The sequence below is a fragment of the Corvus cornix genome, chromosome Z, assembly GCF_000738735.6.
Source record: "Corvus cornix cornix isolate S_Up_H32 chromosome Z, ASM73873v5, whole genome shotgun sequence".
Classification (NCBI taxonomy): domain Eukaryota; kingdom Metazoa; phylum Chordata; class Aves; order Passeriformes; family Corvidae; genus Corvus; species Corvus cornix.
Genome location: NC_046357.1, coordinates 55642814 through 55668795, shown reverse-complemented (window position 1 = coordinate 55668795; position 25982 = coordinate 55642814).

Sequence of the window (25982 nt, the reverse complement as noted above, 5' to 3'; positions counted from 1 at the left end):
TGTGTGCTTTCAGCTTTCTTTGGTATGCCTGACTGCTGGTTACTGAGCAGGCACCATTGTTCTCATGCCAAGCTAATAATTTCATCTGAATATTTGAATGTTTCTGAGTCATCTCTTTCCTTCATAATTAATTAAGTTGCAGACTCTCAGTTACTGTGGAGCAAATCTCCAAACCCTTCTTAACACTATTGTATTGCCATGGCTTTGAGCTATATATCCCTACCATTCTGGATGCCATGCTTATAAATTGCCAGTATTTTTTCACTGTTTTTAGCTTCTCCCCTTCTTTGTAAAACCTAAATACTTACGGAATCACAAGTTAAATAATATACTCCTTAAACATTATGTTGTAATACATGTGGGGCAAGACTAGCTGATACGTGAACTGCACATCAAAGATGCACTTACAAACATATGTTATTCATCAAATGAGTATTTGATAAAGATAGTAAAATGAGGAAAGCTGACTGTGGAATTAGAAAGCTGTAAATTGTTATAAATACGCCCAGCCTTGTCTTTTTCCTGTTTTAATGGGTTTGGGGCCAAGTCCTTGGTTAAGTAAGAGAAGATAGTGATGAATTTTAGTAAAGGTGCACTCATCTGCATATCAGATGAATTGCAAAAAAATGGTTTCATTTTTACAATGATTTTTTTTCCATAAATCTCCATTTTCTTATAATTTCTTTAGTCCACTGAGATACTACTTTAATTATTCTGCCCTTGGCCATTGCTAATCCATTAAGCAGTGCCTAACCAGCCTTAAAGATGATGGAAACTTGTGATTTAAGTAGGATATACTACAGCCTAATTCAAAAATCAGTGATACTAAAGAGAAAGACTTCAGTTACCTTCAATGAAGATAGAATGGGGCGCTTGACAGGAAATAAAAACTGCCTTGAAAATTCTCAGTGTGATCTTCACACAGTGCTATGCTTTCTAGGCTCTAACTAAACAGTCAAATTACAGACTGTAAGATCCCTGTGGGGTCAGGGAAGTTTTTGCAGTAGTCAGTCCTCAACCTAAGCCTTCTTCTTTGGGAGGAAAAAGGTGCATTTTGAGACCCTCTGAACCCACCAAGGGCAGATGTGAGCAGCAAAATGGGTTTGGAGAACAAATGCTTTGCAGCCAACGCACCTACAACACCCTTTACCACGTTCCTCACTGAGTCTGTTCCATAAGGGCTTAACGTTTTTGCGGCAAAAAATTTGACCCAACAGTTTCTTGCACTGAACAGCAATCTAACTTTTGACCATGCATGTTTATTCTTGGTGGACCAAATCTGTCTTCCCGTCACAGCCTCTTCTGGGTATAACAAACTAAAAATATTATGGTCTAAAATACGTATGGTCCAGCAGCCTCAGTAGACTTTAATATTAAATAGCTTACAAAAGAAACATTTTCTCTTGTTTAGTTACTTGCCACTTTAATTTGAACTCTGACCTTGAATACAGCTTTCTTGTTCTCCTGGCTTCTTTGCTGATACCTGTGTTTCAGGCAAAATTCCTGAGAATTTGAAACAAGAGAACTCATTTTTATGTGGTAACTCTTAATTTTTGTATGGGTTATATTTTCAGTTCCTTCTGAGAGTCCCGTTAATGACTCTTGTAGTGTTGCTCTGGTAAACATGCTGAGAGTGTTGAGTATTAAAGATGCCTTTATTGTAAATGCATGCATGCAACTTTTATTGGTTTAAAGGATTCTTTTACCTTCCTGTGTCCCAAAGGCAGTTGGACTCCCAGCTTGCTCTGTGTTAGGTAGAAATGGTGTTTTTCACTCTAGAGGAAAAAAAAGAGAGAAAAAGCAGTGAATGCTGAGAAATGAGCATGTTTCTCTTTCTGAGTGTACATAGATGAAGCCTTTTAACTGAACTGACCCACAAAAAGGAAGGGATGAAAAGTTGCTTTTATCGAAGCTAATAGCTCAGTCCTTCAAAAGTCAATGACCAGTACAGTTTATAGCATTTCTATGTTAGTATAAGGATGCAGATATGGAGTAAGTATTTAGGTATCTGTGTAGGCTCCTGCTGTTCACTTTCCCATCAGCCAGTTCCAGCCTGAGTCCTCTTCCAGCTGGAGATGCTCCCATGCCCTTTGGCATGTATAGACATACAAAAGTACCACCACAAGAATACAAAAATACGACCACAAATCACTGCAACATCCCTAAACTTGTGCTTGAATTAATGGCAGTGTAGCCATGGAGACATGGAATTCTTTTAAAATTTTCCATCTGAGGATTTACCCAGCATCTCAGGCAAGCTTTGAAGCTGACCTGCATGTTGGCACCCAGCACACCATGAGCTTGCATTTACCTGCACAAGCTGCACAGTCTACTGGTGTGGTTAGGAATACAGTATTAAGATATTCCACCTCTTATAACATAGAAACAGAGGAGGAAGGATGAGATCCATTCCTGAGTGAAGCACTCATGAGTATTTTGTTGCTGGTTTTATCTTCCGAGAATTGTAAATCTGGAATCCACCTAGTATGGCATAGAATTTTTTTCAATGACAAGCCCTCTATTCATTCTTTCCCTGTAGATGATTGAAGCTGATAGTTGGAAAATGCTGGTATTCATATTTCTTATCAAAGATAGCAGAGTCATGTAAGTGCTGAAAACATAACCTGGATCTCTGGTCTGCAAGCTGTCAACTCCAACTCAAGAAGTTCCCAGGCCTTATCACTGTATGGAAGAAGACTTCTTGTGTCAAGAAGGTCTCAATCTACGATAGCATATGGCATTTCTTGACTGCTGGCTGTCCTCAATCTCATGTGTGCGAGAATTAAAGTCCTGCTTGAAGTGACACCACTCCCAAGATGTTGGGATGCTAGATCATCTTCAGCAAAGATATTCTCAAACACTGCTGTAACCAGTTTGGGATGTAATTTTATTAGTCATTCTAATTACTTTGACATCCAATGTAGAGGCACTTGGGGTTTTAGATTATGTTCTGCTTTCAGGACATTTACAACTGTTAAATAATTTCCTTATTTTTTTGCACAGATTCCATAGTGGTAAGCTCTGTGAGAACAGACAAAAGACATTTCTTGGCTCTAAAAATCATGCTACATTAAAAACAAAATCCTAGGGCCAGAGGTTTGCTTTACTGTAAATAGCTGATGAGTATGTCTGAAATACAGAGGATTTCCAACACTTATTTGGGATTTATGCAGGAATTGCTGGCTAGTGTTCTCCTACATATACTATAGTCAAATGAGGCAATCATAATATTCCATTCATGACTTTAAAATTATAGACCATAAAGACTTCTCTGGGCTAGTATCAGGCAGATAGGCAAGTATAAATTCAAAATATGTGTCTGTTAATTCTCAGATCAAGATCCTATTGTTCTGTGGGGTTATTGGTCTCCATATCCACTCTTCATCACTCCGTGTAGCTAATAACAATCATTTAAAGACATGTAAGGCCAAGAAAGGGGGTCACCCCCCTTTCATATTTCCTGTAAAATGCATGCAGTTAGAATAACATGGTTGAAAATACCTTGTGTCTGTTTCAGTAGATTTGCTAAGCCCCTCAAATGTTCAGGTGACATGTTTTAGATTTCACAGTTCTGAAACTAATGTGTTGCTGTTGAACTGTAGCTAAGAGACCTGCTGTTTAATGCTTACACTGTCCATAATGCCTGGATTGGTTTGTTTTAAGCACAGAGCTCGGTTATTAATTTCTTAGACATTACTGTAGTCAGACGTTGAACAGGTTGAGCAGTGTTCAAATTATTTAGAATTTTTAATATTTTTTACTCTAAAAATGAACTTATTGCAAGTGTAACACTCAACAAGGTAGATATTTTAGGATTTGACTAAACTGCATCAAACGTACCTCCTTCTCCTACAACTGATTTCATCTCCCAGTCCTTATCTATACAGTAACAGAGAAATCAAAGCTAGCATTTTCATCACTCTATTGTCCTTTATAAAACTACCTTTTGTTCCCAAAAGTTCCGTATCACCCTGAAAAGTCCAGGAGCATTCAGAGAAGTGATATACTATGCATGGAAAAAAATACAACAAAGAACAGTGTGGAATACCAGATAAGGTGGTGTCAGCAGCAAAGATGAATTTCAAGAGCTTGGATTTGGTGTACAGCTTCAGTCTCATCTCTAGTCATTATCAAATAATTCAATATCTGAAATGGCTGTAGGCTCTGAAAAAATTTTGAGATATAAGTCAGAGTTTAATGATTTCACAATAAATTGTCTTAGGATCTTTTTTCTTGTAGTGTATTACTACAAGTAGTAGTAGCAGCTTTAATCGTAGTACAATACATTATATTTTGTATTAAAAATTCTAAAATCATTCTCAGATACCAACCAGAGAGGTTTTAAGCAAACAGTGTAATAGTTGTAGCTCTCAAAGTTCACTCCTTTGATTTTATCCTGCACATTATATAATATAAATCATTAAGTGTACAGAAGGCTGAACCCAAAGTAGCAAGCATTCCTAGAAGGTATGAATGTGACTGAAACTTTTGATGCTCATAGTTTACTTGTGAACTTGTGAAATTAAGAAGTGAAATAAACTTGCATTGCTGTATTTCAACTGATAGCCAGTGTTGGAGATGGTGAGAATGGCATGAAGTAGGAAAATTCTTATGCTACTTTTGCCTCCAATTTCCTTGAAATATAAAGATAGAGCCAAGGAAGGTATAATTGAAAACCAATGATGGCTTCTTTTACAAGAGAAAAAAATAATTTCTTGCCTTCCTAGATGTGTCAGAACATGATTCTGTACATTGGCAGCAGAAAAAAAGAAGGAAAAACCAAACAGAAACAAAAATAGAAGTCCTGGAATAAGTACAAATCTCAGAATAAATTTCTAGAAAAATAATTATTTTGGAACAGCCTGAGGGCTGCTTTTACTCATGTTATCTGAGTTAGATCTCCCTGACTTGAGATCCTGAAGTATAGTACCACTTTCTTTCTGTCCCAACTTAACCTGAACAAGCCTATGGTCAAGAGAAATCCCAGGTTTTGTTGCTGTTTTCTCTGCAGGCCCCAAATTAGCATAATTTCTTCAATCCCAGATTTCACACGGTGATTACTCTTGATAACAAAATCAGTGTAATGGATTGACATCCTCATTTTTGGTCTCATATATCTCTCTACTAACCATGATAAACAGCAGGGAGATTTTAAATATTAAGCACTCTTTAGTAACTAGAATATTAAATTATTCTAATCATACTCTTTGCATGTGATTATTTTCCCTAATTCCTCTTTTTTTTTCCCCTCTAAGTCTACTAATTTCCAGATTTAAAATGATTCTGTGCCAGACCTGAATTATTTAAGTTATTTGCTACAGCATTCATGGTTTTTTTTTTTTTTCTTTTTTCTTAAAATTTACTGTTAATGTCATTTTCACATATAGTTATTTGAAAACTATTATGTTTTAAATGTCTTGTGTCTCTCAGCTGCATTTTATTGCTGGTTAGTGGCAGTGCAATGACTGCCTCAAACAGTGAGGTCAACTTCAGATCAACAGAAATACAAAACCGGCTTTAGTTGGCTTCAGACAAATTCTGGTGACTTCTCTTCCTAGGTAAAGTTCTAGATAAAGCATAAGATGAAAAAAATTTCTCTCCTCACTTACTCCTTCAGTCCTTTGTCAAGATTGACAAAGATAACACTAACTCTTGTAGTATTGTGAAGCAATATATTGTTTTAAAACAAAAAGCTCCCCCTTGCATCAAAATACCTTTACTCTTGTTATTGAAATTTTTTAATATATATGGCTTTCACTGAATTCCTTTGTTTACATTAAACTTTCTGTTGCCTTTAGCAGGCAGTGCAGATACCATTTTAGTGGTAAGGAAAGGTACCTGATTAATTGATGCAGGATCTGTGTTGATGCAGATCTACTCCAGTGTTACTTGGAGTGTACAGGCAGGTTTTTTGGATACCAGAAATGTTTCAGATTCTCAGAAAGTACTTCCTAGGACTTGACATGGGGAGTTTGCTATGTTTTCATAAATGCTAAAACCAACAAAGCCAACCAAAAAACCAGTGTGTAAGCACATAAACAGTAAATCTGAATAGCAGATGGCAAGATGGAAAATGCCTGTTTCCCTCTTTGTGGTTAATACTTGCAGCAGCCTGGGCTTCTTGCTGCCTGCATAATGGTGGCCTTTGGGAGAATGACAATAAACTAAGTCTGTCTCTTGTCTATTTTTATCAATAATAATTGTGATGATTTCACAAGAAACATGGTACTCAGAGTGTCCAGTAAACACCAAAATTTCCTGTGTAAACATTGGGTTTTATTAAAGAATTCACAATACAAGAAATATTTCACAAACACCAACTCATTCTGCTAACGGTTTAGTGTAATATCCTTCGCTAATTATCTCTTTAATGTGACAGATGAATGGCAAATGATTTGATGCATATTTGTATTTCATTGAAATATACTGGTTAGTTGAAATTGGCAGGTAAATCTCATGGTGTGGTTCCTCTTCTTTACTGGGTAAAGACATTTGTTATCAAGTATTTTTACAAACAACTTTGATGCTCAGATTGCACAGTCATATGCACCTGACTTTACACAACTTTTTCTGGAATAAACATGACTATCATATAGCATGCATTCAAAAGAGGAAAAACCCATGTTAAAAGGATAGTTGCTACCATTTACTTGTGTTTATGTAATGCAAAATATACTTCTGGATGGGTTTATCAGAAGCCCATCAAATTATTATAATTCACCTAGTTTACTGCAGAGTTACTATTTGGAATACCATTGCTCCGTTTATCTGCGAGATCAAGATACAGTCATACTCATTTGAGTATGGCTTTTGATACCACTTCTGTCACAAGAATGGCAAGTCTACTAAGCTTTGTTTAGAAAATAGGGTAAAATGATGCTATCAGACAAATACTGCATTTTAGCAGAGGACAACATGATGGTTCCAACCCAATCTGGTAAGACCGTGCACTGCTGTTTGTTTTATTAGTGTAATTTATGATTCATTCGTAAACATTGAAGTTGCTTATTGCACAGATAACAATAATGTTAGTCTTCTTTATTGCTTTCCAGCTAAATTAAAATTCTGATTTTAAAGTCTCATGGTACTTGATCTATAGTAACTGATGAAGAATAAGGTTTCCATTAGAGAAAAATTTAAACATGATGTTTAGTTTAATGTAGAGTTAAATTATGTTTTTACTGTATTACTATATAAGGAAAAAGCATACATTACATCTGGCTATAATATCTTCTGCCAGTTTTTTTCCTTAAATTTCCTGTCAGTACTGTGTCTAGTATACATATGAAACACATAGAGACACAGAAGGATGAATCAATAGACAAAGGGATTATGGTGAATCACATTTCGACTTCAGTTTTTCTGGAGGAAAAGAGAATTTCTGCAAATTTAAGATTAGTATTCCCTCCATATATCAAGGACAACAGTCTTTGGGGGATTCTTTTGGGGGAAAGGGTGGTGTATATAATTTTATGTAACATAAACAAAAGATCATCTGTAGAATGCAAGACATGCAGAAAGGGCAAAATCCCATGAAATATCAATCTGCCGGAAAGCAAAAACAGAAAAGAAAAAAGAAAAGAGAAATGAAAAAGAGGAATTTTGCAGGACTTAGAATATTCCTTAGGATTTTAATGAACTGTTCAGAGTTTTAGAGAACAAGGTGTTGCAGAGGTGTAGTCAACTGGGAACAAGATAGGCTGAGGTTACTTTTCACCATGATAAACTAGGAGTGAGACAATTGCAGTGGAATTACCCAAAGACAGCTACCAAATTGCTAAACTGGAAATTATTTTGCATTATTTCTTCTGTTTCAGATGATCCTTAAAAAATACAAAGTACCAATAAAGAGCTATTTTTCATGAAAATTAAAGATCCCTTTAGGAACAGTAATAAGCAGCCGCATTTTATTTTTTTTGTTTGTTTGTTTATTTTTCTTTTCTTCTGTTTCTGAATTTTCTCTTTAAACCAGATCATAGCTAGTCTTTTCTTGGAATAAAAGGTGTATCCAAATTCCCCAAAGTAAAATGTTGATTAAATCTTCCTGATGATTAGCTTTGTTGTCCCCCATCATCTGTGCTGTAAATTCAGCAAGCCTTTGGGATAGCAAATAATAGGCTTTCTTTAGCAATCCCTGCAAAACAAGAGGACAAAAAGTCAATTAAATCCCTAGTTCCATATTTTGCTTAGACTACCAGAATGTATCTGGACTTTCTAGCACATGATAAAAAGAATTAGTCATTCTTGGGTATGCAGGCAAAGAACTAAAGAAGACGCTAGAAATATATAGTGTCACTGAATTCTCACATGTCATTTGACCACAAAACTACATGAGCTAGAATGAAAAACATAGCACAGCTACTAAAATACATGAAGAAAAATAACACAAATTCTGCAGTACTCTACATTGGATATTCGTGGAAATATAGCACTATATTGTGGAAGATTTTTTGTTTTTTTAATTCCTCCTCTAACTGAAGTAGACGGCTAGCTGAAAAAGAATAGTTTGCTTTTAAGGGAAAATAATCAACATTTTTCCTTTAAAAGGCCAATGACCTCAGCAGCTCAGCGTATCCTTTGCAAAGCAGAGGAGAAAGTAATTCTGTTGTAGCTGTTTAAGCACAAGGGCCAGATGACTGAGAAGAGTACATTGTCTGGAGACTTTCACAGTTCAAGTTAATGCTATCAGACCCTTTAATTACACCAATATACAGCTGATAAGCGGCCCTAATGACCCTTTCATATCTGGATGGGAACTAGGATGTGCACCATATATGGCTGTAAGATTGATACCTATACAACTTTGTTCTGATAACTTGACTTTCTGTCGAATGATGCATTGCAGAAGCTTCTTCCAGCTTCTCACCTCTTTTCCTTTAGTATTTCACACTGCTAAGAAAAGTTCTAGATATCCAGCAGTGTCTATAAGCATGAAAATACAACAAAAATCTGCATGGAATTAAGGGAAAAATGTGGCCTACTGAAGCATAATTTTCAGTAACATATTAATCCTTAATCCTCTGTCAGCATACCTGCTGGATTCCCTAGCCTTTTGTTTCATTTTTTCCAATTAGTTACTAACTGAAGTACAGAAACTAATATTTTTAATAACTTTACAAGAACCAAGTTGTGACTGCAATGCTGTAGCATTAACTTTGCTGTTTACTCTAGTCATGCAATTTCTCAGTGAAGGGAACTGTTCATACATATACATACACATAGATTAATTTTCCTATCTTGGGAAAGCAGTGGAAAGAATAAGTGTTGGACTACAGTATGAACACAAAGTTTACATAAATATCATCTCCTATTTAACAGTTATGGGTATACAACTGATGAGCAGTAGTGCTGCACTCCACTGGAAATATTTATGTTGGGTTGGAGACAAGTTATATCTTCCACTAGAGCAGGGAGTTTCACTCATACACAGAACAAACTATGGGTTTTGAGAAATGGAGATGCTTCTCTGAATGTCATATATGCCATTTCTGACAGGTATGTGCTTCTGGAAGAGAAGAAAATCAGTTCTATAGGAAACAGTAGTGACATTTCCCATTGTACTTCACTCACAAAATCATGGTGAACACGGCATGTTCTGCACCTTCTGACTTCAGTCCATCAAAGCTCATTTAGTGTCTGGCTTCAATGAAGCTGCTTTTTTTGCTTTAATGAGCAATACCAGTGTTCTTAGAGTTACATGTGTGCTGAACTGCTCCTCTGGCTGGGGTCTTTGCGCAGCGTAAATGCAGATTTGGCACACTAAGTTGTCATTGTGAGAAATGCAACAATTTAGAGGAAATATAGCTGTAAAGATACGTGAAATGGAAGATCTCATCTCCTGCCGAATGATTGTAAGGCTTCTCACTGGTTGGGGAAGTAGTATGCAAAGTTGCTGGCATGCACATGTAAAGCGAATTATTATTGTATTAAAAACTACTTTCTCCCAAACATTTGTTTCTCATCTGGCATCAAATAGAGTTTAATTTCAAGTTGTTATGTGCCATTTTCAAAAAGATGCACAGGAGGTTCCTAAACTTCCCATGTATACATATCTCATTATAACTCAGTAGGGTTCATGTTTGTACCACCTGCTCACAATTGGGAACACTTACCCTAATATCTCTGCAACAAATTTTAGCATTGGGGGCCTTCTGACAATGCCGTTGCAATCTTCATTACAATCTTTTTTGTAAGCTGTTTCCAGGTGGTTATGTTAAGGGAAGAAATATGTGAATTTCAATACTTTCTTTGATTTAAGAATATATGGCCCAACAATTTTGCTATTTTTACCTAATGAGAAAGAGCAGCAAAGTTCCCAGGTCAGAATCTGAATTATGGTTGGTTACCAGCTGTTTACAAAACTGAACAGCAGAAGCATAATGCCAGATTATTTATATGGCTAAAACATCAGCTTTCATGGACTGGCTGCCTCCTTAATGAGGATATTCTAGTGCTAATAGGAGAGGGGTGTAGGCTTTGTATTTTTAGGACAGTTTTGGATATTATACATATTAATAATTCCAGGATTTATGTGTGTTTAGCCCATTTACAAGATATTGCCAGGGTTACTTGTTTGCCTGTAGGCCAAAACAGTGAGTTAAATCCCACATCAGGATTTTGGCTCAGATCTAAACTAATATTGCAGTGTAATAATGGGGGAGCCACACTGGCAGAAGAGATGTGCCTTGGCTAAGCTGTGGAATCAAGGTATCACCTGCATGGCTTTTACGGTCAACCAAGTGGCAGTTAAGGACTCTCCAAGCCCTTTGCAGGAGGAGGGTGAGACATTTTTCTGGATCCTCGGACATTCAAGCATCAGAGTGACATGACCTCTTGAAACATCAATTCTGTTTCACACACATCTGGTCAAAAAATATAGCATTATAGTGCAATCAAAGACTATATTATAATTCACATGCATATGTTGAGGATGTACATGATACTTTCTTTCTTCCTATTCCAGTTTCTCACAATAGGGAGCCTGCCTGGATCTTTATTTCCTTTCCCCTTCCCCTTCCCAAAGCCAGAGGTGTAGCAGCAGTAGAGACAGGTGAATGCTGAATCCAAACCCTATTTTTGGGTGTGTTTACATGGAGCATTCAAGCTTTGCCTACTCTTCAAATGAAGGTCCAGAGCAGAATCTACGGAGCTCTGAATCTGTTTCCATTTGTTTTCTCACCCCAGCTAAATCATCCAGGCCATGTCTATGCTTTACCCTTGCAGCACGTAGTGCTGCTGCTACTGCTCTGGCAGAGGCAGAGGTTTGGGCTTTGATGAGCATATTCGTGTGCAGTTATTCTTTTGACAGGGTGCCCAGATTTTCTCGAGGAAGACAACCACAGCAGATATTTATATCTCAGATATTTATATCTGGGACAAAGGCTCTTCTCCAGCCCAGATGCTTTCTCCTTGCCAAACTCCAAATGCTTGTTTCCAAAAGAGGTGTTAAAACTTCTCAAACTTTTCAGGAAAGCTCACAAGTATCTTTCAGAATTGGAAGAACTAAAAAAAACAAAGTGCAGGAGCTGGTACTGGCTGCCCCAATCATAAACCCATTAGTCACCAGCTCATCCCAGACAGAGTATTCCTCTCTCTCCAAATAAAAAACTTCTATGGAAAATCTTGGAAATTCCTGTGGAAGGCGAATGCAGCCTCTTCATACAACTTGGAGAAACCAAAACAATAAACAGGGTAATACTGCATTTTATTTATCTTGAAGGAGATGCAATTCTTTGAGTTGCTTTGTAGATACCTCAAATATTTTTTTTTTATAAGAATCATGTTTTTGGGACAGGATTGCTTCCTGGAACAGCTGCCTTGTAGACCACTCCTGCAGCTGCTGCCATCCACTGGGATTGCCACGGCAGTTGTGGAGTAGCTTGCACTGAATCAGGAGCATTTGTGCAGTTTTGATGGGTTTTCAGCCCGCTGTAGCCACTCAAAAAGAGTTTCCAATCCAGCTTGCTCTATACAGCTACCACCTGCTTCATGAGCTGATTTACAAACTAGTGTTGTGTCCAGAAAGCACCATAAAACCCTCTGTAGCAATTTCTTCTCCTGATCTCATCTTTTCTGCAACTTTGCTGGATGATTTGATCTTTAACATAAATTGTACAGTCTCACAAAGAGATCATTGCTATTAGAGAAAAAAAAATTGCCAAGGTTCCCTGCAATTAGTTTGTTCTTCTCTGTGTCATGTTATCTGTACCCCTTATTACTTTCACCAGGGTTATCTGCATGGGCCATGCATTTGTTTTTTTCACTACTTCCCACCTACTTGATACTGAAGCTGGGACTTGTCACCCTTCCTCAAGTGAGGAGTAAGAGGCTGCTGCTCTGTGACCAGCTGGCAGGGATCAGAGGAAAATGCAATAGTCCTCTGAGTGGAAACTATTTGGGTCATCCCACCTCAGAGGTGCTGTTTGAATTAAAGTTCTATATTTGCCGTTGTGTATAAAAATTCTTGGTGGCATAAGAGAAACATATTGTTAATTAATTGCAGTCTGAAACGCATGTCAATCAAATGTGTTTGCGGCTAGTAATCTTCATGCTAATCACTTTCTCAAAAAACACTCTGGTCCATCTGAATTATGTCTAAATTAATCTAAGCAAATCTGTACATCTTCTTTTAACAATAAAGTAGTAGTAGCTTGTGTTCATTTGTACACAGACAGAAAGACTGTCTTAGACAACTAAGGAGTCATTTCAGATTTTTCTCTAACTAAATCAAAGTTTTCAGTTTTGAAAAATTTTTCTGTAAAGGTGATCCATAGGCCATGATGCATCCTTTTAAACCCTATTTTTCGCTGAAATTATCTCCTACGAGGTAGAGTTCCTACACTTCTATTGAAAAGTCACCTCTGCATCTATAAAAAGTAAAACTAATCAAATCAGATCTCTTTAAAATTATGAATACAGGCATAGAGAACACAGCAATTTGGGCAGAGCTCTCTTTAGCTTTTCAATAACTATGATCAAGACCAGTCAGCCTAGGCTGTGGTCTCATTCTTTTAGTCTAGACAAGCTTGTGGGTTTTCAAATCAGTCACTGAAGACACCAGGCTCAGCATTCACCTGAAGTTAAATATTCTTAATTTGAGGATCTAGTTTATCTGAGCTAGAAAGACAAATTGTATTTGATTTCAGGATCAATATGGCAGAAATCCCAGAGCTATCCACCCATATGGTAGGAACATATGTGTTCATTCCAGCTACATTCCCTTATTCCAATTCCACTAGGAAAAAACTCCCTTTTCCCCATTTGCTCTCTCTAGGATTAAGCCAAAGTCTATTAAAGTCTTTAGAAATATTTTCACTGATTTCAGCAAGCTCTGGATGGTGCCTTCCAGCTTCCAGTAATTTCTGTCGTCATTGCTATAATGACCAGTAGCAGATTGATATTCTTCCCATTGATGTCCTCAGGAGATGGCTATTCCAGCTTGTCCAGACCCCAGAAATGGATTTCTAGAGCATTTTTCAACTTACAAACCTTCCTTCTCAGAGTAAAAAATACTGGAAGTGGGTCAATTTGTTTGAAAATCTGTGTGCAATTTTGTCTTAGCTCCTTTCCTGCATGCATTGCATGATTCAAACAGGGGAAGAATCTCTGCTGTTGGAGATGAATGACACACTTTGTCTGGGATGCCAGCAGTTGTGCATTGTAACACAGCACCGCACACTACACAGCACTGGTACCACAATTTTGGTCTCCCTCCATGCCTATATGCAGCAGGAGCATTGCTATGGAACAGGTTAGGCCCTGTAAAGTAATAGCTCTAAACCCCTTCGCTCCCTCACCCAAATTTGCTAATACTGAGTAAAGATGGCTAAAACACACGTTTTGTTCATGATATAAAGGAAAGTGTTTCTGCACCTGGAGGAAAAATTTTAAAGAACACTCATTCCTGATCTTTTAGACCTAAGTTACAAGTTCAACATCAAGAACTTCTGCAAGAACATAGCAACCTTGACGGTGTGTACAGGACACTGCTTAGTGCAGTCTTCCTTCACCCATAAGGAGAAGAGTCTTTCATCTGTCTTTTATATCTAGACTATAAGTAAATATGCTTTGATAAGTTAGTAGATGGAACATTTCACTAAGCAGTGCGCTCAAACTTTATGAATTCTTTTTTTTTTTTGTTTAAACTGGTGATCTCAGTGAGTCATCCTCCACCATACCTTTCCAAATATGTAGTACTTAGTTCCAATACGAAAGTAAACCAAGAAATTTCATCTTTTTCTATAAATTTCTTCCTGGCTTAACAGTGACTTCTGTAAAAGTTGCCTTTTTCCCCAGAGAAAATGTCCAAATTTTTCAGTTTACCTTTGTAGAGACACCTTGCTATATCAATAATTCGAGTGGCAGCTGCAAGGCAAGTGATGGTTAGCAATGCAGGTACTGAGGCAGCTCACAAAACCACACTGTAACAAGAGAAAATATCCCTATAGAATTTACATAAATTTTATTAGAGTGGTAGAATGCTATTGAATGGAAAAAGAATTTCCAGAGGAAAAGGGACAGAATCTGAGAATGTGATTAAAAATATTTTTTTCCATGGTGTGTGTTCTAAAGATGCCATGCCTGGGCTTTGGATTTGTCTGTTTGTCTCTCTCTCTCTGTCTTTTTTTTTTTTTAATAAAGAACATATTATTTCACATTTGGAATAATTCCTGGGTTTTGGAAATAGGTTATTAAAACCGAGCATATGGAGGTCTTAAAGTAGAACCTTATGGGAAGGAGGAGAAAAAAACCAGTTGATCAAGGCTGTTCTGTAGCAACTTAAACTAAAATAAAATATTGCAAAATCCTGAAGAAATAAGATTTTTGTTTCTGTGGGGCTCATTTCTATCCTCCATTTTCAAGTTTATTTCATGAAATAATTGAAAATTACATTGGAACTAAATGCTTCCACCTTCAAAAAACATTTTTATGCTGCTTGCAGCTTTGTTTTTTTCGATATTTCTTTAGAATATGGAAGATTTTGCGCTTTTTTTGTGATTTTCAGAGAAGTCTACAATGATAGTTATATTTAAATTTCTTTTATATATCTTACCTTTCCATAAGACTGAAGAGAGGGTGTTGAATTTTAATGGTCAAATAGCTCTCTGTGTGGACGTTATGTCTGCCTGTAAGAGACAACTATTAATTTTAAGTGCTTTGAGCTAGGCCTTGACTCCAGGTCCTCAAGCTCAGGTCCCAGTGTGCTTTGGGGATAACTGCACTACAAATGCTTCCACGAAGCCTATGTTCTATATTTTTTTCTTGCAAGGTAGGAATATGCACTGATCAAATGCTGTGTGATAGTATTGATATTATTTAAGCACAGGCAAAAAACCAATAGCCTCCAAGATCTGAATAAACGCCCTCCTCTCCCTGAGTTTATTCATTCTGAGTCTCCTATGTAAATGTTAATTGCTTTCATTACGGGTTTATCTACTCCAAGTCAGCACCTTGAAATCAACCATTAAGTTCTTAACATGTTTTTTCTGTCTTTGCTTTAGTAGGATCATGTATGGTTTACTAAGCATGAACAGTGGTTGCAATGAAAAAGGTTTCTTAAGGAAAAAAAGGAAAGGCCAGGTAAATGAGCAAAAAGTTAACAAACTGTGGCCTTTAAAGTCTCATTTTTCTTCCACGTACAGATTCTTAGATGATGCAACATGTATTACATTTACACCCTCGAACACCCACTCCATCAGGGATTCTGATTTTTGATGGAAAGCTTTGTCCTGAAGAGCTATTATCAGTGGCAGAATGATCCTGTAAGAGACAGAAACACTGCAGGCTCTGTAATATGTATGACTCCAACTTCCTTGTGAGAGGAAGAGGAGGGGCAGACACTGAGCTCTTTGTGGTGACCAGTGACAGGATCCAAGAGAATGGCCTGAAATTGTGTCAGGGGAGGTTTAGGTTGGATATTAAAAAAAGGTTTTTCACCTAGAGTGAGCAGACTCCCCAGGAAAGTGGTCACAGCACCAAGCCTGACAGAGTTCAGTAAGTGTTTGGACACTGCTCTGGGGCACATGGTGTGATTCTTGGGGTGTCCAGTGCAGGTCCAGGAGTTGGGCTCAATGATCCTTGTGGGTCCTTCCCATTGAACTTATTCTACGGTTCTGTGATTCATTGGATCTAGAGGAGCTTGGATAAACAGAATGCCCAAAAGAAGTCTCTAGAAAAGCTCTATATCCTGTTACAGGGGAGAGAGTCCTGAATTCTTTGTTCACTCTAATTTCCATGTGAAGTCCATCTCCATTTAAAGATGACAGGGAGAGGCAGAGAAGGCCCGCTTCCAACATGTGCTTTAAATAAGCGTTCATTTTATTCTGTCAGTTACAAAGGTCTCCTAGTCATGTATTTCCCATTTCTTTAACAAAAAAGAAAGAAACTGCAGATCAGTGTGTCAGCATTTGATTATTCACCTATGCTCATTTAGGTAACTGAGTCAAGTCTTCACAGCATTTTTAAGGGTTTGGTTGTCAGTTACACAACCGTCAGTTTGCAAGCCTTAGTTAAATTTACATTATGAATTTGTAATCCTGTGAAAAATCAGATGTGCACATACGTTTGTGATGTAGGACATAAATGCAATTCCTTCCCCTCCCCAACAGTTCTTTGTGACATCTTTCCAATTTTAATTGATATCACGGAAATCAAAGAAAGACCACAGTGAATCAGCAGTGTTGACAATGTGCCAGGGTGTTTAGAAAATAGGCATAGCTAGGGAAGAAGAACATGTCAAAATACATTTGGAACATATTGGAATATGTTATGAAATAAAATGTGTTTACCTTTTTGAATGACGGTGTTGGGTAGTGCTGGCGACGTTTAGGAGGAGGAGGGGGTGGGTGACGAAGCCCTAGAATGGACCACATTCCTGGTTTTTTATGCAAGATACAAATACTCAGAGAAGGAATATGACACGATATGACAAATCGCTTCTCTAATTCATTGGACTTGTCAAACAAATTAACTTCTCTGGTGGTAGCAGTGGTGGGAACATTAGTACGATCAAAATGCTGGTGGCTGCCTAAGTTCTGCTATCACATAGTTTAACCAGGCTTAGACAAGTTTAGACATCTGAGTGCTAAAAATACTGGAAGATAGTAACATCTGCTATGAAGCAAAACATGTGATGATCTTACCACTGGGAGCAGTGAACTGAGACATTTAGTGTGGTGAGCAAAAAGACATCTTAGGCACATACTTAAACATATGAATGAGAGGCAAAGGAAGCTCCCCCACTCCCCCACCTCCCTGCCACCCCCCAAAAAACACCGACAAACAAACAAAGGAAACAAATGTCCTGAAATACTTCCCATAGAAATGCCATTACAATTTTTTCTCCACTAGTAAGATGTCACTAAAAGCACCTGTGACATTATAGCAATAGAGGATTTTGCTTGATTTTAGGAGTGCTCCTATGACATGAGTCACTTGTCATATTTCCTTCATACCGTCATCAATATTTGATTTTTGCCATCAGAGAAAGAAGAGAAGGAAAAAGTTCATAAAAATCTTTGTGTTTCAGACTGTCATTAAATTACCATCAATGTCAACCATTTTATAACCCAGTTAGCTTTTTCCTACACTGAATAAGTATTAAAAACGTCTGTTAAACATTGTGATATTTTCTTCAATTTTCCTGCCGTTTCCTTCATTGGCATAATTTATCTAGACTGAATTTAGTCTTAAGAGCTCTTAACCTTTTAATAAACTTTTGTCTTGTTATTGTCCCATCTCCCTAATTCATCATCTGTCATGTTTTGTAATCTGTTCCACTATTTGGAGACAGGAGTACACTGGAAAACATGCACTGGTTGAAAAAAGATACACTAAGTAAAATCCATTATTTCTGTAAACACTGATACATAATATTACTTCTCTCTCTCTCTCTGTCACAACTGTATTACATCCATTGCAATTTTTCCCTTGTTTTATATATATGGATAATGGAAATTATTATATTTTAAAATATTTTTGACATTTACACCAGTTTCAGCTATTTTTCACATGAATTACTCCTGCGTCTTGATCCATAGATTTCTCATAGGGCATTTTGGGATTTGGCAAGACATACAGATCAGTCATAACCATATGTCCATTTCTGAACTTCAAAAAGGTACAGAGCTGCTAAATTTTTCTTTATTGCATACCTCTATGACCTCAAAAGTCATACTTGGATGTCACCAGCTTCTCTCATCCCAGCTGGGAACACAGAAGGTGAATCTCATTCTTGCAGTATCAGACACAGAATATACCAACTGTTGTTTTTCTGAGAACAAAAATTGAGCAAACACTTTCTCACAGACTTAAATACAAATTTCTTTGTGAACAGTGAAAGAAAAAGATATTGCTTTGCTCTGAGGAACAGACCAAGATAGGGATGAAAATTTGGCTCTGATGCAGGCAATGGAGAAATAGAGGAGTGAACCCATTTTCAACATTAGGATAGAGGAAGCATCACAAAATTTTGTACTGCACAATTAACAGAGAAGTTAATTTGTTTGACTTTCTAGAGTACTGAGTTTATTTCATTGAATTTATTTCATTGAATTTAAATTTGGACACAAGCAAGTAAAATCTGGGACTTAGTGGGGTAATGGGGGAATTATTTGTTCTGGCCTCCATAACCAGCCCTCTCTGCCTCTGACAAACCACTCAGAGCATTTAAATGCTGGAGTACAAATAACCAAAATAAGTAATGGTATAATTATTTCACACAAATTAAAAATGTTGCTTTCCCCCTTAGAGCAACCTTAAAATAGGACGATTCATTGGTTAAATTTTAATGGAACAATCAAAGAGCAGTTAATTCCCCAGCATGGGGTACCCTCAGTGGGCAATTACAGGGTTAGGAATGCTTTGTCTCTGCTTTGACCTGATTGGTGTAAAGTCCCTTGATGGTTTGCAATGTTTGTTAAATTGATGACAGTCCATACTTGGATATACCCTATTAGCCAAAAATAATAGACAGTTTGGTTGCCAGCTTTAATGTTCATATGTTGCCATCAGCAGGGTTTTTTTTTCTTTTCATATCAGTGTTTCAGAGGTTAATCTCTGTTATCATCATCTTAAACTCACTCTTATTCTTATCAGTTATATTTAGTGGCAGATTGCAAGCTTTACTTATTATCTTGTTAAATCAGTAGGTGAAAGCCTTTCAAGGCATTTCTTTTTAAACATCTTTTATTAATGTTAATATGCCAGATGGGACAAATTAAAATGGTTCTGTTCTTCATGCTGCCACTACCCACAATTTTACCACATCATTTGCTGGTTAAGGAAGCGTATGAAAATGATAGGTACAGAACGTCTATAATAAAAGTTCAGAAAATGACAGTATAACCTCTCCAGAAAAATGTTTTGGGCTTTTTTGAGTTAAATTCACACATAAAAAAATATGTTAATTCTGTGCATGCAGCTGGTTTGGTCTTATTACAGCTGAGTTCAAGACTGTCTTGATCAGAACAGTGTGGCAATATACCTTTTCTGTTCTCGTATTGGGGGTCAAAAGAAAACTTCAATACTTTTATCATTACAATAGCACATGTTATTGGTGCTATTGCCCTGGTGATCTCTGTGGCATTAAGTGGATGCCAACAGTCCCACAGACCACACAGAAAATGAACATTTCCATGGTCCCCTGGGTTGGGTCCCTATGAAAGACGCATGTAAAACTGCCTTTGGAAGACACCAGTGTATTATTGGATGTTCTATTGGATGTTCCTTACTGGGTAGCGTCGTATAATTTTGTTGATTGGTAAGGCACTTTTGGGACAAAACTCTTTGTTGTGTGGGTTTGCTTAGTACACAACCAGTGATGAAAGACAGAAATAATAGCACTTTTAGTAAGAGCAACAGATAAACTATAAAAACAAAATCAAATAATTGATTGGCAGATGTCTCCTTTTTTCAGTCCTGCGGAAATGTTGTTATGGGATAAATGGCTCCCTTCTCTGATTTCAGTGAGATTAGACTTTTATCACCAGGGATCCTTTATCCCAACAGCAGAATGGCAGAGTCTGTATATTTGTGCTTTTCCCTATTGTGACTTTGTTGAATTCTTTTTATGATGCAATGTCCAGAAGCCATGTGGGGCTTCCTTAGTTTGCATGGAGAGCCCAAGAATTCTTTACACACTCCAGTGGTAACATCTGCTATTACACCAGAAACTTGGGCCTGGATACAGTCAAATCTATATGTTACAGATGTTTGGGTATTCCCTTTCAGTAGTCAGTTCATGATATTTCCTGCACTGGATCAAATTTCACTTAGAGACTGATAAGTTGAGAAGACAACGTGTTAAATAAATGTAGTTAAAGTCTGTAGAGAAAAGAGCTCTTTCTATGAGGGAAGTGTGGATAGTGTCTAGGGATTAGCTTGTCATCTAATTTTACCATAAATCTACTTCTAATATTAAAACCAATTCAGTTTCTTTATCTCTCAGTAGCAGCTAGAAGGATTTTAGTTTTCTCTAGCCACTGCTACTTCAGGCTGCATACTGAATCTGATGTGCATAAAAATCACTTAGAACGAATATAATAGAAAATTAAGGTAGTGCTGAAATATACTTAGCTGTTAGAATTCAAGTAGGCAATGTTAGGATTTGCCCATTTAAAACATATCCACATATTATGAATTGCTGTAAACAATTTGCATTTTTGTAACAAAACATAGTATTGTTTAACTTATGTTGTGGCAATTTCAAGGCTGTTTTTCCCTGTAGTTTCCTTTGTGAGAAAAAATAGGAAAAAACCCCTCAAAATTGCTATACATGTTATCACTGGAGATAAATGATACATATAAATGCATATGCCTATATGATATATAAATACATATGTGTGTGTTTATGTACATGTGTGTACACGTAATTATATATATTGTGTCGAGTTATGCGCATCATCTTCCTTTTGGATGGTAAGGATTTTAACTAAACATAGGGTGCAAATCAAGGTTGAAGGAAACCACAAATATAACAGGATGACTGGAATTTTAAATAGGGGAGATTGTAACTGAGCAAGGTTCTGTGCAGAATTTGTGTTTGCCACATGCTTCAGGACTGCAGATGAAAGCATGAAAAGCAGACTAGAAGAGCAAAAAGTCCAATCCTAGAAAGGCCTACCATACTATCCTAGTCTCCACTAGCCACAGGACATTGTGGCTTTCCCTGTATGGCATGTTCTTCCTAATGGAAGGAGAGCAAAAGAGGAAATATCATCCATCTCAGGGAATATTTCAGACTGTGTACCTTTAATGAATAAGTGAACATGGTATTAGAACTGCTCTGAATGAAATAGAAAATATATTTCTTTAGCATTTCTCCCCCCAAAATTTCCTCAAAATATTTTGTTACTATTCAGGAAAAGCTTGCTTTCTTAGTTTCTTTTTACTTTGTTTTTTTCATTCCATATTAATTTACTTCCATTAGAAACAGGAGGACAACTAGCAAAGTATCATGAAATGAATTTTTTACGGTGGAGCAAATTACAAAGGTTTAGAAATAAATACTAACAATTACATGGCAATTCTTGTCAACCTCCACCAGTTCTGATTAATAACAAAGTATTTATCTGAGGAAATGGAATTATAGAACTTGTGAAATTTACTTGCCAGTGCCAGGTAAACAGTTCTAAATTTAAGTCTAGCTTAGGTTTTGCTGCAGAAATCTCTGGACACGTTGCCACAAACTTAAAAAAATAAGATAAAATGTAAAAATATCACTATGCTGCTGATTGTTATCACGAACACCTAATAAATGGACACTTAACTAACATAATTTAACTTGCCTGTTTCATCATTAGAGACCCTAAATGATCTTGAAAGATGAGCTATCACTTTGTTTCTGCACATTATATTACCTAGATTAGAGTAAAATATAAAAATGTTTCGTACTGAGCACAGACTACTACTTCAGGTATCTGAGTGTTTGTATATTAAATATATATTACACTGAAAACAGACATGGATGCATAGAAATTTCCATCAGAGAAGAGTACAATGACCGTCTAATCTGCCTAGAGGTGCTGGTGTTTTACCACATAATCATTACCAAAACATGCAAGAGAGATGGTGAATATCTTTCAAAATATATTTTGACTCAGAAACATCATATGACAGTGAGCATTTCATTTGTCGTACCTATGATTAAATAACTAGAAAAGAAAATGCATCTTCTGCTCTGAACAGGTTTTGGTGACAGGTGTCTTGTCATATCTTTGCTGGATTGAAAAGCCCTTCCTGACATTTTTTTGTACGGACTTTGCTCCTTAACCTTCTGTTTGTTAAGATGGGTAGACTGAGCTCCTTCAGCCTTTCTTCATGAGGCACATTTATATGTGTTCATTTCTAAATGACAGCAGCACAGGAATGAATATTTCTTCTAGGAATCCTCCCACTGAGGCAGACACATCTCAAAATTCAGCGCCTTAGCGGCTTGACTGCTATGACAGTACAGATGACTTAGGTTTTTGCTGGCTGAGAAGATCTATCTTAATTAAGATAAAAATAGCAAATTGCCTAAATATTGAGCACATGTAGAAGAATATATAAGTCAATGACTAATACATGCTTTTGAAAGCCTGGATTAATGTTTAAAATGTTTATTCAATTAAAATCAAAAATCTTGAACCTATAAATAACACAATTAGGCCTTTGTTTTATTTTCTTTCCACTTACTACCTTTTTTTTTTCCCCCCCTGTTGTGGTTGTTGTTTTCTTCATTTCATATGCTTTGTTTGGCAAGTTTATGGCAAATATAATTATATGATGCCAAGCACAGGGCTTGAGAAGACAGTGTTTGAGAGGGCAGGGAGAGGTTCTTCATAGGGTTGACCTGAGGACATCTCTGCAAAGGCTTGGGGAGGGAGATTACCTCTGGCAAGTGTCACTTGCATAGGTTTTTATATTACCACAGGCCATAATGTGAGGAACTCTGTTATGTTCTGGCTTTAACAGCCTTGGGTTGTGCCTTTCCCTCTCTTCAGCTCACACCTCCTCAGTTTATGCTTCACCAATATTAAAGGCAGAGAGGTTTTCAAATGGTGTATGATCCTACCAAACTCAAACCCTTGAGTCTGGGCTTTGTAGTGCTGTTATAATATGAATGATAATTAAACAGGAAATCAGTGGGAGGAGTAAGAATAGCTAATGCCTTAACCACTGAGAGAAATTTGGGAGGTGGACGGAGGTGGATGGAGTGGTGAGAGGAGTTATTATTATGAGCATTCAGCCTTTCTCATCAGCTTCACATGTCCAATAAAAATATATCAAACGAATGGCTTCTAACTGTACTTCAAAGTGTGTGTGAGGAACATGCTTGCACTTTTAAGGAGTATATCACTTCCAAGATTGTGAAACTGTTAGCTTCTCAGCAAGTTGTTTCCCTTATGTATAAATTCCACAGATGCAATTATGAGGTGCTCAAAGCTTACGCTTAGAAGGTGAATAGAACCCTACCTAATTTTTTTGCACAGGAACTCACCAAAAACATTTGGGGAATCAAAATAGTATTCCTTCTTTTCTATATACATGGAAGGTAAACCAAAGAATTGTCCTTAATGTTTGCGATGACAAAGTCATTCTGCAAGCAACAGGCTCTCTAAAACTGTGTGCATTTTTTTCCAGTTTCAGTTCACAGAATTGTGAGTTTCATTTTGAGTTTCATATGAACTAAGAAACTCAAAGCAAAACTCAGCTGAAACATTATTTTCACAGTTATGGTGGAAGGTATGCAAAACCAGAGACAGACATCATTTTCACTCAAAATTAACTTGTTCCAGGTTTGAAATAAATTTAGCTTAGATTTAGCACTCAGGTTCGATAGAACCTTTCAGTGAAACTAATTTGATTTTTTTTTTTTTTTAACTGAGGACACTCAATTGATGACCTGGTAACATCCGTAAAAGAAAAAAATTCACTTGTATAGAGTTTTTCTGATATGGCTGCTAAGCATAACAATACATATGCGAGACAGTTTTCTTGTATACAGAGAAAAAACCACATGTATTCTGAACTTGTTTGCAGTAGCTTGTTTTGTTCACTTTGACGAACTGGGATTTTTCTGTTGTTTGGGACTCCACAATGCGCATCCTTAATCGATATGCAAAAAAATCCAGAAGGAGCCCCTAATTTCATTGTCTTATTTTGCATAAACAATTTTTAAGATGACTGTGGCATGAATTACTGTTGGGCTGCCTGCTTTCAGAATCCACTGAGGAAAAATCAAACAGAATTTTTCTATGCTACTGCTCCTTTGGTAAATTTGAAAGGATGCTGCAACTGGTATTCAGGGTCTTGGTTAGGAAGCAATTTTCCTCAGAACATTTTTTTTTTTTCAACTTTTTACTTTTACCACTACTTTATAGAAAAAAAGCTTTTTGATATATGGATTTTCTACTTTGATTTGAATCTCGATGCTCTTGGTGGAATTTATCTCATTTTATACCAATACAAATTTCAGTGATAATCAAATTCCAAACCATCATGTTTATTCATAGAAATGGAACAGGGCGATTAACCAGGAAATAAAACCAGCACATAATATACATAGTTATCTTTAATTGTGATGTAACACTGGGAAAAAAGGTTTAAATGCAGAGATTGATGGATTTGTGTCTTCGTGTATACCTTTTTCTATCTCTTCTTATGCTTCAATTTAGTATGATTTTTATTTACAAAAGATCTTTAAGAAACACTTTTTATACCTGTACCTCAGCTTGCTCTGAGGTACAAAAATAAATAAAATTTATAGAATGACCAGTTCTGAAAAAAACAGATTCAAAGAAAAAATAACAAAACATTTTCTTCCTTGGGAAGAAGGGAAAAAATCAAAGTTGGCATGTTTCTATGTGCATTTCCATGTTTCAATGATTTTAGCAACTCTGAAATATCTGAGCAATATTAGGCACAGACAGCAACCCATGGAGCAGCAGTAGATTTCTAGAGGAAAATGGAATTTCATCAGGGTCTGATGGAGGATCGCATATCAAAGATTCATTCTGAGTTTCATAATACCTTGCAATGAAAGCTTAAAGCTCAGGTGGTAACATCAAGTTGTGTTTAGGTGTGCTAGGAGCCTGAAGTACTCTGAGAGTAGTCTACTGCCCAGTGGGTTCTCCAACACTCACAGCCCCAATGGCATCCAGTACCTCAGAGATCCCTTTCAGCATGGCCAAAACATTTAGCTTGTACAGTGTAGTTAAGGAGAAAAAGCAAGACAAAGGTCAAAAAATCAATGCCTCCCCCCAAAATAAATCAACAAAAAAACCCCAAACAAACAATCCAAACAACCCTAGCCTAAATGAAAAAAAAAAAAAAATTACAGTATACCAACACCAATGAAGGTGTGGTGACTGTGCTGCTAGTGAAGAGCACTGATTTCACGGCCTCACAATCCATGCTGGCAAAGACTTGAAGCCTGTGGAAGCAGTGCATTGAGTATCTGACAGAAAGTGCACTGTCCTAGCACTATTTTGCCAATAATTGGAGCAGATTGGCAGAACGAGCCAAGCAAAATCAGGCAGATCCTCTGGGTGTGCAAGCATATGTGTATCAGAATGACAGGCTCCAATAAACCCTAAATAATCAATATCCACTAATTCTTAATTATCTCTTTCTGCTGATGTAGTAAGAGAGATATATCAAGAAACTGCTTTCGACATGCATTCATTAGGAATTCAGATTTAGTAGCTGGTGGTGATGTTAGGATAATTAGCAGCAAAAAAATTTGAAGAAATGTTGGTTGCTATAGCAACCTGTTCATCATGATCTACAGCATAAACACCCAGATTAATTTACAAGATGCCAGGTAGATATATGCTTGGCTGACTGGGGTACACACAGACACCACCTTATTTGCTTTTATTAAGGCTTAATCATCAACTTTAGAGCTTTCAAAGTATGTGTGCTATCACTGTCAATCACAGAGGAGCTAGATGCTTTTAGGGGCAAATCCACAAAACAGTCTCTTTGCACATCTATCTGCT